The 14,769-nt window shown below is 40.9% G+C and overlaps 1 long non-coding RNA gene across 9 annotated transcripts in view; it reads left to right on the forward strand.

Moving 5' to 3' along the window:
* LOC137496532 (uncharacterized) overlaps positions 1–14,769 on the forward strand; it is a 165,272-nt gene that overhangs the window by 13,689 nt on the left and 136,814 nt on the right. For 6 of the 9 annotated variants that reach the window (XR_015500669.1, XR_015500666.1, XR_015500670.1 and 3 more), the window contains exon 3: positions 12,039–12,195. The exons of 1 other annotated variant lie outside the window; for it this stretch is intronic. This is a non-coding gene — a long non-coding RNA (uncharacterized LOC137496532). Of the gene's footprint in view, positions 1–12,038; positions 12,196–12,443; positions 12,625–14,769 lie in introns of all 9 variants that reach the window. 2 more of the 9 variants (XR_015500668.1, XR_015500671.1) reach the window with 1 other exon arrangement.

A 14,769-nucleotide genomic window follows, 5' to 3' on the forward strand; every position in this document is an offset into this window, starting at 1 on the left:
ATACTTCATTTTGTTGTTTACTTTTAGTTTCAGGGATAATAAACCAGAACCAGGCTGCACATCCATTTACTCTGTCTGTAAACCTTTCATTTTCAGCTGTTTCCAATATAAATGCAATATATGTTTTCCTCTGTTTCTGACCTTAGAAAGATACGGCGACTCCCTGAAATCATATTGTCAAACTCTAAATGCCACAGAGAGACACATAAATCTGAAATGTGTCTTTATTCCGCACATTTTTCATCCTAAAACATGTCACGAGCGCAGCCGGAACTGCTATTTTAAGTTATTTATGGCTCTTTTTGATTTTGAGGAGTCGTGCGATTGATCATAGGATGATTTGATTAAGTTTTGTTTGCTGGCGAAGCGCAGAATCGACCCTCAGAGAACTGTGTTAGTGAGCGGAGCGGGAAATACGCATTAAACATCCTGTGAAATTCACCGTGTCAACATACTTCTTCAGAATCCAATAAAAGATGTCAGCACAGTTTTCATGAAGCCAATAAAATGTAATTTTGAAGCCAGCAGATGTGAGCGAGCGCGTGTGTTCTTTTAGGTCCTCTCCTCCGGGGTTATTACTCGCATGTTTTTTCCTAATTAAAAGCATCGAGAGCGACTGTGTAAACGGCTGACCGCTGCGACATTAAACTCTCGAAGTGTTACAACTTCTGCTTTCGTGTGTTTAGCTGCTCGTTTGTTCATTGTAAATGCAAAGAGGAGTTAAAGGACTGGATCATGTGTTTTCATTACAGGATATACACTCACCGGCCACTTTATTAGGTACACCTCTCTAACTGCTCGTTAATGCCAGTTTCTAATCAGCCAATCACATGGCAGCAACTCATTTAGGCATGTAGACATGGTCAAGACGATCTGCTGCAGTGCAAAGTGAGCATCAGAATGGGGAAGAAAGGGAATTTAAGAGATTTTAAACATGGCATGGTTGTTGGTGCCAGATGGGCGCTCTGAGTATTTCAGAAACTGCTGATCTACCGGGATTTTCATGCACAAAACATTTGGTTTGCTCTGATTCAGCCTGTTGCAATTGGTCAGATTCACAGGTTTTCTCTGACTGGTTAGATGGCTCAGTTTGCTCTGATTGGTCAAATGGGCTAGTTTGCTCTGATTGGTCAAATGGCCCAGTTTGCATTGATTGGTCAAATGGGGCAGTTTGCTCTGATTGGTCAAATGGCCCAGTTTGCTCTGATTGGTCAAATGGCCCAGTTTGCTCTGATTGGTCAAATGGGCTAGTTTGCTCTGATTGGTCAAATGGCCCAGTTTGCTCTGATTGGTCAAATGGCCCAGTTTGCTCTGATTGTTCAAATGGCCCAGTTTGCTCTGATTGGTCAAATGGCCCAGTTTGCTCTGATTGGTCAAATGGCCCAGTTTGCTCTGATTGGTCAAATGGCCCAGTTTGCTCTGATTGGTCAAATGGCCCAGTTTGCTCTGATTGGTCAAATGGCCCAGTTTGCTCTGATTGGTCAAATGGCCCAGTTTGCTCTGATTGGTCAAATGGCCCAGTTTGCTCTGATTGGTCAAATGGGCTAGTTTACTCTGATTGGTCAAATGGGCCAGTTTGCTCTGATTGGTCAAATGGGCCAGTTTGCTCTGATTGGTCAAATGGCCCAGTTTGCTCTGATTGGTCAAATGGGCTAGTTTACTCTGATTGGTCAAATGGGCCAGTCTGTTGTGGTTGGTCAGATGGCCCAGTTTGCTCTGATTGGTTAAATGATATGATAATAATAAAGGATAAGTTGCCCACCCACTGCCGCTACAACAGCTTCAGCTCTTCTGGTAAAGCTTTCCACAAGCTTTAGGAGAGTGTTTATGGGGATTTTTATTCTTCCACAAGCACAGTTGTGAGGTCAAGTGCTGATGTTGGATGAGAAGGCCTGGCTCTCAGTCTCTGTTCTCATTCATATAAAATGTGTTCAATCGGGTTGAAGTCAGGACTCTGTGCAGGCCAGTCCAGTTTATCCAAAACTCCTCATCCATGTCTTTGTGCACCCAAAACTGATCCCACAAAGTTGGGAGCATGAAAATATCTAAGTAGAGAAGCGTGATTGGTCAATCCAGATGGAGAAGTGTAATTGGTCACTCCAGACAGACTAGTGTCATTGGTCTCTCCAAGTGTGATTGGTCACTGCAGATGGAGAAGTGTGATTGGTTGCTCCATGCAGAGAAGTGTGATTGGTCACTCCAGAGAAGAATCATGATTGGTCCCTGCAGAGGACAAGTCTCCACTGCTCCAGAATCATCTTTACACCTCTGCATCCCACACTCTGCATTGCATTGCTCTTGGGGATGTAAGACTTGATTTAGCTGCTCAGCCATAGAAACCCATTCCAGAAGCTCTACGCAATGTTCTGGAGCTCATCTGAAGGACTCATGACGTTCGGAGGTCAGTAGCTGCTGACTCTGCAGAAAGTTGAGTTGTTGTTGTTGTTGATCTCAGTCACTTCCACTGTGCAAGAAAACCACTAACAATTAATCATGCAATATTTATTAGTCAGGAAATTGACATGAAGTGTTAAAGTATAAGATAGGCAAAATATCTATCCTAAAAAGAATGACCAAATTGCCATTTGACCTATTAATATGACTTATAAAACTATTATAAGAAAATACATTTTTTTTAAATATTGCCTCTGTGATTATGATTTAGAAATAGAGGAGGAAAGAAATAATGAAACATCCTGAACTCATAGAGAACAAAGATTATGTAAACACCGTGAGATGAATCAAACAGAGGATGAGAAACACTTTCTTCTTTTCTGCCCCAAATACTTCACGACAAGGGAAATATTCTTCCCACATTCTGAAACATTTAATGATTCTTTCTATAATCTGAGTGACTCACAGAAGCTACATTATATTTTCAGAGAGAGAGAGAGAGAGAGAGAGAGACGTGGCAGCCAAATTAAAATCTAAATGTACTCTCAACATCCACACAATAGCAAATGGTTAACCTATTTAATCCATTTGCATTATTTTACACTGTTTATAAATGTAGTTACTATAATTAATATAGCAGATGTTGTCTGATTATTTACTTTTCCCCTATCGTTTATTTATCATTATTGTATATTGTATTTATTTAGAATATAACTATACACCCGGCCCCCGAAGCAATTTGTTCCGGCCCTCCAAATAGTGTGACCAAGACATCAAAATTAAATTTAGTTCAGTCGAAAAACGGCCGCTATAGTTATGAAGTGACGTGTGTCTGTTCAGAGCGTGAGCGTGAGTCACCTGACATAAAGCGAGATGCACGGGCAGCCGAAAACATTTGTATATGTTTTTAAAAAAGGCCTTTTGTGCAGTGCACTGATATCGTTATTAGGGATGCAACGCTTATCCGATTGCACTATTAACCGTGCTTTAATTAATTACGTTTGATTCATCGCAAAAGCTTCTCAACGCCGCGTTTCTGATGCACGGAATAAAACTGCTGCAACTAAACAAAGTTATGCCAATACGCACACACATTGGATTAACTATAGCCGCAGGCCACTCACATATTGCATTTTTTTCCGCACTCATTACCACACTGGTAGCTTCTTTTACGTTTATCAGAAACCTATGGGTGACGTCACGAATACTTTGTCCATATCTTTTACAGTCTATGGTAATAACATTACATGTTTACTGTATTTTCGACCCAGCTCAAAGTAGACATAATACACTGTAGTACATAATCAAATAAAATACACATTTTTAGTCACATTAAAGATTCATTTAACTGCATTTTTAATGTTTTTGCATGTATTTTACTGTATTTATTTAGTGCATATCCAAATAAAAGGTGTATTTTAAGTCACACTAATATTTCTTGTTTACTGTATTTGCTCTGGTAAAGAGTACACTTATAATATACTGTAGTGCATATTCAAATAAAATACTTTCAGTCGCAATAATATTTCATGTTTACTGTATTCTGACTCAGCTTTAGTGAGGAGTAGACTTAAAATAAAGTGCATATTCAAATAAAAGACATTTAATTCATAATAGTCACATTAATAAGTCAATAATACTCAATAAGTAAAACAATAAGTCACAATAATACTTCAATTTCATTAACTGTATTCTTGACCCAGCTCAACTCCAGCCGTTTGACCATTAGTGTGTCTGCTGCTGGCCATCATGGTGTGAAATATACAGTCCAGCAGTGTCCAGTGGTGTGAGAGTGTGCTCTGTCCTGATGTGTGTGTGTGTGTGTGTCATACAGAGCTCCTGGCCATCAGTCACAGCGGGACACACAGCTGAAGGTGTGTCATTAGACCCCTGCTGGTCGGACCCTCCGCACATTCGTCTTCATTAAAGAGCCCATGACTGGGTCACTCTGAGCAGATGGTCATTAATGTGGTCACTCTTTCCACTGGGACTGCACTGTACCTGAGGCCACCGCTGGGGAGAAAACACTGGGGTGTGTCTCAATCAGCACCCTTGTTCAGTAGCCAGGGCACTGATCAGGGAGTCAGGCAATTTAAAGTTCAAGTTAAAGGGACAGTTCACCCACAAATGAAAGTCCTGTCATCATTTACTTTCTCCTCATTTGTTCCTAACCTATTTGACTTCCCATCTTCTGCTGAACACAATAGAAGTTAGTTTGAAGGAAGGTGCAAACCTGTAACCATTGACTTCCATAGTATACAGTGGGGGAAATAAGGATTGAATACATCACCCTTTTTCTCAGAAAACATATGCTGATGACCTGAAATTTTCACCAGATGTTGGTAACAACCTAATAAACCCATATATGCAAAGAAAACAATATTAATTAGTTTACAAATTAAGCTGTGCCTACTGGCACAGGGAAAAGTATTGAACACATGAAGAAAGGAAGGGGTAGTTCAGCAGTGAAAGCCCAGACAGCAGCTGAAATCTCTCAGTAGTTCTTCACCCTCTGCCCTTCCTCAGTGTACATGAAGATCAGCTGCTTCAGTCCAATCAGCAGGAGGATGAAGATGAGCCCAGGGTGGACATTTCAGCAAGACAATGATCCAAAACACAGCCGAGGAGACTCTCAGATGCTTTCAGAGAAAGAAAATCATGCTGTAGAATGGCCCAACCAATCACCTGAACCGAATCCAATAGAAAATACAAAATACAGATCAGATTTCATAGATGAGATCCACAGAACCATCAGGATTTTGACACTCACACTTGAGCTATGCAAGTTACTTCATTTTTTTTATATTAGAGGCGGCATTTTTATTTTTATTTATTTTTATGTTTGTATTAATTGGGTTAATTCAATTCCATGTCAACACCTCCTTTAGTAATATTATTTTCAGGAAAAACCATGAGGTGTTCAATACTTATTTCCACCACTGTATGTATTTCCTACTATGGAAGTTGACAATAGAAAGAAACTCGTGAAGGTTTTGAACCACCTGAGTGTGAGTAAATGTGGAGTAAATTAAACTTTTTGGGTGAACTATCCCTTTAAGATTGATCTTTTTTCATTTATTGTGATGTACATCCACTTGAAACGGTCTTAAACTGAGAAAAAAATGTAGGAGGGTGCATGATCTCATCCTTTGGGATCCGATTGGATAGTTTTAAGATGGGTGAGCCAGCAATCTGTCCCTCCTTACTTTGAGTGAGTGGGATCTGAATGTGAGTAACATCACACAGTCCAGTGATATCAATCTGAACCAATTTAAATAACAAATTTGGGCTTTATTATTCGCTTTCCATCTTTCATGACACAGCTCTCCCTCTTAGCCGGAAATGACATCACATTTTCTTCTATACTGAGCTTGAAATAAATACAAAGTAAAATACATTTTCACATTTGGTTTATTACATTGTTATTCATCTCACACGCAAATATAAAAACAACTTATGGCTCTTTCAATGGGCTTTGCAAATAAAACGAAAGAAGATTGAGGAATGGATAAAGGCAGAGTAGAAACGAGAAACACCATGGTAGCCCCGCCCAAAATAACTTATAACTCCGCCCTAAAGGACTGATAGTCCTGCCTGCCCTAAGAACTGATAGCTCCGCCCTAATGGACTGATATACTCACCCTGGAGATCTGATAGTTCTGCCCTAATGGACTGACAGCTCCACCTCAAAAAAACAGATAGCCCCGCCCAAAAGCACTGATAGCCCCACATTAAAGAACTGATAGCTCCGCCCTAAACTCTGTTAGCCCCGCCCTAAAGAATGAATAGCTCTGCCCTAAATGACTGATAGTCCTGCCTTAAAGAACTAATAGCTTTGCTCTATTAAATGGATAGCCCCGCCCTAAATTACTGATAGCCCTACCCCAAAAAACAGATAGCCCGCCCTAAATTATTGATAGCCCTACCCCAAAAACAGATAGCCCGCCCTAAATTATTGATAGCCCTACCCCAAATACTGATAGCCCACCCTAAATTATTGATAGCCCTACCCCAAAAACTGATAGCTCGCCCTAAATTATTGATAGCCCTACCCCAAATACTGATAGCCCGCCCTAAATTATTGATAGCCCTACCCCAAATACTGATAGCCCGCCCTAAATTATTGATAGCCCTACCCCAAATACTGATAGCCCGCCCTAAATTATTGATAGCCCTACCCCAAAAACTGATAGCTCGCCCTAAATTATTGATAGCCCTACCCCAAATACTGATAGCCCGCCCTAAATTATTGATAGCCCTACCCCAAAAACTGATAGCCCGCCCTAAATTATTGATAGCCCTACCCCAAAGAACAGATAGCTTGGCCCTAATGGATTGTAAGGCCTGTCCAAACCATATTGTAACCCGCCCTAAATTACTGATAGTCCTACTCCAAAGAACTGATAGTCCCGCCCTAAATTATTGATTGCCCCTCCCTAAAAGACCTCCATGTGACCATAAGTGTAAGGATACACCTGCGGTGGTATTATCACAACAATACAATTACTGTAGAACACTGTAGTGTACTGATTTTAAATTAGTGCGAGGGGTAGGTCAGGGTAAAGGTAGACATTAATAAAATACAATTAATGGCAAATTTAATAATTAATATAAATAATACTCACTATTTTTCACTTATAAAATAAAATTAATATATAGAAAAATTAAGTCATTACGATGGACTACGATAATGTTGTTCTCATGTCACACTCAGTGTCCCAATCTGTAGTAAACCAACCTCATAGGAGCCCTTACTAGTGCCTGAATTCCTGCACACCGCTTAGTGATCCACAATCTCAGGAGGTAGTGAGACGCAACCTGGAACTCGAGGAACACACTGGTTTCAGACACTTCCCACAGGAGGATATAAACAGCGTCTGTGGGAGGCGAAGGTACAAGCGACCTAATGAAGCCTTAAGTGCACTCACGATAGACGTCAAGTACATCATCAGGACTAATAACTCACACAATCACTTGTGCTGTTTTTAAACCGAGGAGCGTGAACCGAATGCTCAAACACTTTAACTGGTTTCAAAGAGCTGCTTCAACAAATTTCTACAAAATAATGTTTGAGTCTTATTTTGAATTATCAACACATTCTTAAATCAAGAAATGTTTGCTTATGATCACAATATCTGTAAGAAAAATAAACCTGTTTTCACTTTGAATTTGCATAAATTTTTGAGATGCAACTGGCATCCCACATGAAAGAGTACTCATGAAATCATGAGTAAAAAAGTCTCCATTCGCACTTCAGCTGATCTAGTTTTGACCTAAGAGCTAAGAGAAGCCACTGAAATATAAGAGATCCCATATGTGACTATAGTTTCCTAAATAAACCAAGACATTATCATCAGCACAGAGCCAAACCATAAATCACGTTTACTGCATGTAACCCTAATTTGCATAAAGTAAGGGGGGGGGGTGTAGGCGGGGCCTGAGAGTCTCACCCAGTCAGAATGCTGCGGCTTCTGTTATTTTATTCCTCTATTTTTTATTGTTGTTTTTAGGAGATTAGTTATTGATAAAGCAGTCGTATATCAGGACTGGTAACAAAAAAAAAAAAAAAAACAGCAGCAGTGATTGTCTGGTGGCGTTTCAAGCCATCTGATGCACAGAAATGGATCAATCTGAATATTCATCTCTCCAAAATGACACAGTTTAGAGCTCTCCGGAGGCAGATCTGCACAGAGAGAGAGATTTCATACAGCTTTCTGCTCTTCTTGCGTTCATACTATTGAAGTCAGAATTATTAGCTAATAAATATTAATTCTTTTCTATTTTTTTCTCCAATTTCTGTTTTTCACTTCTAAACATTTCTAATCATAATAGTGTTAATAACTCATCTCTAATAACTGATTTCTCTTTGCCATGATGACTGCACATAATATTAGACTAGATATTCTTCAAGACACTAGTGTTCAGCTTAAAGTGGCATGTAAAGGCTTCACTAGGGTAATTAGGGTAAAGTTAGGGTAATTAGGCAAGTCATTGTATATCAGTGGTTTGTTCTGGAGACAATCCAACACTAATATTGCTGAAGGGGTGAATAACATTGAGCTTAAAATGGCTTTAAAACAATTAAAAACTGCTTTTATTCTAGCCCAAATAAAACAAATAAGACTTCTCCAGGAGAACAATAATATAGGAAATAGGGTGCCATTGTCTAACATCATGATGCTGAGCTGGCATCGCGATACTCCACCCCGCCCCCATCGTAGCAGCAACCCGCTCTGGGAAAACACACTCTTGCGCCGTTTACACTTATACGTCTTAGCTTTAAAATGGAATTTTAAAATATACCGCTGAAAACACACATCACATGACCACACACACACACACACACACACTGTCTTGCGCTCTAGCATATGCGCACGTCTGAGCTCAGCGGGTGCTTTGAGCACAAAACCCCAGAGAGCAGTGCATGCCGGACAGTTTATCAAGGATGTAGATTAGTTAATATGAGCCAGCTGGATCAATCATGAGTGCTTACTCCTCTTGAAATTAGTTTAAGAAATTAAACTTCACTTATAGCACATAAACTTTGGTAAATATTATCCCGCTTGCTTTCTGAGCATTGTCGAGTGAGTTTTTAAACGCCTATGATTGGTCACTGTCAGGGCCAGACGGAATCTGCGGACGTCTTTTGCTATTTCTGCTGAGAATTTTGGTAAAAATCTGGATTTCTGCGGAATTATTTTGGGGGTATCCAGCGAGTATCATAACTAAAACCTTAATATATTAAATAAAAAGTAATAAATTACTGATTAATAACTGAATAATTTCAAATTTACACATTTACTCAAGTAAATAAACAGAATACAATGGGCTAAAAATCTGCAGAATTCTGCGCGCGCAGATTCCGTGTGGGCCTAGTCATTAGCCCCTTTCACACAGTGATACCGGTAAATATCCGGAAAATTTCCGGAACTACTTTACCGGTATATTCAAAAAAACGCTGTTCACACAGGCGAGGACGTTACGGAATTTTTCCGGAAAAGACCATTCACACATCCATCGCAAAATGCCGGTAAATTCTGACATCATTAACCAGAAATGAGCTCTAAACGGCTGCGCTTGTATTTGTAAACATTTGACTACATTACAAACTCTTCGGATGGATCAGTATTAAATACAACTCCAATGAAAACATAGGGAAACACTTTGATATGTGTGTGCTGGCGCTATGGGCGCTCACGGGCACACGCAAAGCTTGAAGGTAAACAAACAACGGATTATCATAAACATTTTATCGATAATTATTTACACAGCATTAAGAAGGAACATAGAAACATTATCTGACTAACATCTAGCAGCTAAAGGTGTCTGGAAAAAATATTTAAAGGCTTTTATTCTCATAAACCGCGCGCACGTGAATGCGTCTGACTGTTGTGATTGGCTAAAGCAGGTGTCTCACGTCAGCACGTTCTAGACGTGGACGCGCTTATTACGGCAATCTTCCTTCTGCATTCACACAGCATTCCGGCAAATTACCGTTAATGTTACAACTTCTCTTTCCGGAAAATAGCCAGAACGAATTTACCGGTATTTTTAAAAAGGGCCTGTTCACACATACAACCATACAACAAGGTCTGTATGTGTGAAAGGGGCTATTGTGTTCGCATGCTCAACAGAAAGGGCTGCGATTGGCTTTAAAACTGTCAGCGCTGTTCACCGATGATGCTGAAGAATAATCGCGGTTACAGTCTATGCATATAATGCGTGGTTATGACAGCTCCACTGTGCCACCTAAAGGAAAACAGCAGTCAAATAACATTGATATCTCCTAAACCGACATAGTAAAGTATAATTCCTGAGAGAAAAACTACTCAATTAAAGGGATTTGAGAATTTGTCATTTGTTGCTTTCCACCCCATGGGAGTCCGTCAGTGATCATGCTCAGTCCTCATCAGAGTCTGTGCGCGTTATTTTATGGTCATCTTGATGAAATCTATCAGTTTTCAGTCTCCATCATCTGCTCGTGTGTGTGTTGACGGAGCAGACGTGTCTTGTTACTGCTCTCGGACTGATAGATTTCCGTCATTCTGTCGCTCTAATAGACGAGTCGCGTGTGACAGATTTCTCTTTCTCTTTCAGCGTTGAGCAGAACAGACAGATCCGAGTCAGAGTTCACTGGCGCAGATGAGTTCCTTACAGGGACAAATCTGGCAACGAGTGTAAGGTTAGAGAGTCAGAGCGACTGATGAGCTGAAGAGCTTCACAATCAGACACACATCAGCGGGAATGAATCCATACAGGAGAAGGGGAGACAGGTTAATCGGCTAATTAACTTTAAAGGACACCTATTATGCAAAACTTACTTTTATAAGGGGTTAAAAGGGTGTGAGTATAACCAGCCTCTAATGGTCAACATTAATTAACTCTATTTGTTATAATCACACCTGATAAAGGAAACACTGTGATTGACATTCTCCCATCGCACATGTCATCAGAGGAGGAAAGCCCTGCCCACTAGTACCCATCTCATTAGCATGAGCAGCAGCCCTGAGTGAGAAGCAGCCGTCTGTCCATTCGCCATTAGAGTGTTTGAGCTGCTGAAGATGATGTCAGCATAGACTCAGAGGATTATAGATGTGGAGTTCTAGATGAACAGAGACAGGAGCCACATAGACTGACAGAAGCATCAACACACACTCACACTGAAACACACCTGACCAGCACTCACAACACACACACTGCTGTTTCACATCTGCCCCTATGCTGACGCACAGGCATCTGTAGCTCCGCCCTCTTCTGAAAAGAGCACAACCTCATTTGAATTTAAAGTGACAGTCACCAAAACTGCTCAAAGCCTAAAAGGGAGAGAACAGAGAGATTTATTTTACGTCTTGTAAAATAGGGAATAATAGGTCATCTTTAAAAGATGCCATAGAATTAATGTCTGGATATACCTAGGCAAAGCTGAATAACGAGAGTTCAGTAGATGGAAATGACGCACCATGAGTCTCAAACACCATTGTGTCCTCGTGTATATCATGTTAGCTGACAATCTCAGTGAAAATCAGGCAAAAAGCACTGTTATGTTGCTAACGTTCTCATTAATATGATTTTTCACAGTGTTTCCTAGTAATATTACAACAATGATCATTCCCCCCGCCCACCTACTGGACATTAAAAGTGCTGTACTATATGCTCGAGTTACTTTCGGTTTCTCTCGAGTGACACACATGCAGATTAATTCAGGGGCTGAATTAAATGTTTGTTGAAATATATGTCCGTAAGTGCTCTATTTTTACTAAAGCTCTATTTTTGTAAATATTCAAGGGTCATTTGATTATAATCTGATCGTGTGATTCTGGTGTTTCTGTGTGGAGTTTGCATGTTCTTCGAGTTGCTTTCCTCCGGGTGCTCCGGTTCCCCCCACAGTCCAAACACATGCGCTATAGGGGAACTGATCAACTACACTGGCCGTAGTGTATGAGTGTGTGTGAATGAGTGGGTATGGGTGTTTCCCAGAGATGGGTTGCAGCTGGAAGGGCATCCGCTGCGTAAAACATGTGCTGGATAAGTTGGCGGTTCATTCCGCTGTGGCGACCCCTGATTAATAAAGGGACTAAGCCGAAAATAAAATGATTTATGAATGACAAGACAAAACTCTTAAGTAAGAAAAGCTTTTTTTTCAGTGTGTAGCTTTATTTCTGAGACCTGCTGAACTTCAGACTTCTTCATCTTCATTCTCGTCCTGACTGAAGTCCGTACACTGTGTCTGACCTTCCGTCGATCCCATGCAGCATCTCAGGACATCATGCAGATCCAGGAACACCCTCCTGCCACAGCCAGGTAAAATAAATGAACTTGTGATTAAATCCCTTTGAGATCTGCATTTTAATAGGTGTCGTGTGCAGTTGTGCATCTCTAAATGAAATCTGCTTTGAGGTCCTCCCTCCGCCTCCAGTGCAGAAGCTGCTGTTTTAATGCGTTCCGGGTGACTTTGTGTCCCGGAGACAAAATCCTGAAATTCCGGTGAAATTCAGATTTAGTGTGTGTGTAAGCAGAGTTGTGTAGCTGCGGGTCTTCCTCTCCCACAGGCGCTGTACATCCAGCCCTGGGCGTACCTGTGTAATGAACTCTTCTGCCTCATCGGTGGATTGTTTCCTGGTCTCCGTATAGTGCTGATTCCCCAGCGAACGCTCGCTTCTTCTCTGATTATCATCACCACAGGAGATGCTCGCTGATCCTGCTGCATTCAGGACGTGATGATCAGCTAATGTACTATATATATATATATTATTATTATTATTAACCCTCCTGTTAAATCATTTTATATTTTTTTCTCCAATTTCTGTTTAAGGAGAGAAGATTTTTCAACACATTTCTAAACATAATAGTTTTAATAACCCATTTCTAACAGCTGCTTTATGTGGGTACGGAAAGTGTTCAGACCCTCTTTAATATTTCACTGTTATATTGCAGCCATTTGCTGAAATCATTTAAGATTATTTATTCCATCATTAATGTACCCACAGCACCCTATACAGACAGTAAAACACAGAATTGTTGACATTTTTGCAGATTTATTAAATGAGAAAACTGAAATCTCACATGGTCATAAGTTTTCAGACCCTTTGCTGCGACACTCATATGTTTACCTCAGGTGCTGTACATTTCTTCGGATCATCCTTGTCTATTTAAGAGCTTACAGCTCTCAATGCATGTCAGAGCACATGACACTCATGAGGCCAAAGGATTTGCCTTGTTACAAAACAATTTCTGCTGTACTGACGGTTCCTAAGAGCACAGTGGCCTCATAATCCTTTAATGGAAATCGTTTGGGATGACCAGAACCCTACCTAGAGCTGGCTGTCCAGCCAAACTAAGCATCAGGGGAGAAGAACCTTGGTGAGAGAGGAAAAGAACCCTAAGATCACTGTGGCTGAGCTCCAGAGATGCAGTCAGGAGATGGGAGAACGTTGTAGAAAGTCAAGCATCGCTGCGGCCCTGCACCAGTCTTATGGCAGAGTGGCCCAACACATGAAAGCCTGCATGAAGTTTTCTAAAAACACCTGAAGGACTCCAAGATGGTGAGAAATAAGATTCTCTGGTCTGATGAGACCAAATTTTGGCCTTAATTCTAAGCAGTATGTGTGGAGAAAACCAGGCACTGCTCTTCACCCGTCCAATACAGTCCCAACAGTGAAGCATGGTGGTGGCAGCATCATGTTGTGGGGGTATTTTTTACAGGGATATCCTGGATGAAAACCTCCTCCAGAATGCTCAGGACTTCAGACTGAGCTGAAGGTTCACAACAACTCCGTGACTATTCTTAAAGGGCCATGAAAGCCCCTGGTTTCAGCAGGGTGTTTTCACACCTCTACTTTGGAAAAAGCCAGAAAAGTGGGCGTGTCCAGCTCTGTTTTGGGGGGAGTGTCGGAGGAACTAAAGTGGGAGGGTGTGGGAGTGTCTATTTGGGCACGCGCGAGTTTCAGAGTCAAAATACACACATAGGAAAAAGTGATGGTGTTTAACCTACATGGACATCTGTAGTCGAATTATTTGGCAAATTATTAAATGTTGGACTTTAACTGCAGTTTGGCTCTTTCATTCAGGGAATTCATTCATGTCCCTCGCGACAAACCAGATATTTGATTCGAGGAGCTGCTCTAAGCGTGTATTTTTCATGCAATGTTTGATACCGCACGGCGAATGAGAGAAAAAAACCTCCGCATTTCCCCGAAACTTAGATGCACTCGGCAGGTAGCGTCAGAAAGCCGCGTGTTTTATCTCGGTGCAATAGTTAACTTAGTTCGATACAAACAAACTGAATAAACAAAGAGCACTGGTCGCTCACTTCCCAAATCTGTAGAGACAGGACAATCACCAGCAACTAGAGCCGCGTCTTTATTAAGAGGAGACGAGCAGCGAATCCGGATCTCAGCGTTTGCAGATGAGAACAGCTCTCAGGTAAACAATAATCCTCCTTAGACATGTAAGTTATTGTTGTCGAGCGTCGCGTACACTGTTAATCCACATGTGACTCCAGCTGCGCTCTCACAGAGAGAAAATGAAAACAAAACTTCACTGCAGCAAACTATAAAAGCAACACTTCACGCTTGTTTTGCCAACACAACGTGGCGTCTCTGTCGTCTAAACCCTGTGACAGTAATGAATATTAATGAAGTTGCACAATAGAGCGTGCTGATTGGTTTGAACCAAGCCTTACTCATGCATTAATGCAGCACACTGTAAGACGTAATAAGACTCACTCTGGCACAGACGTCCAGTCTGCACGCTGGAATACACAATATTATCTCATGACAGTGACGCAGCTTCAAAAATTCGTTTCAAACCGGAAGTACGAATTTGCTTGAAATAACGCAAAAACAACCAATTTACACTTTTTAGTGAATTATAGGT

Source organism: Danio rerio, chromosome 10 (genome assembly GCF_052040795.2).
Source record: "Danio rerio strain M-AB ecotype USA chromosome 10, GRCz13ab, whole genome shotgun sequence".
NCBI classification, from domain to species: Eukaryota; Metazoa; Chordata; class Actinopteri; order Cypriniformes; family Danionidae; genus Danio; species Danio rerio.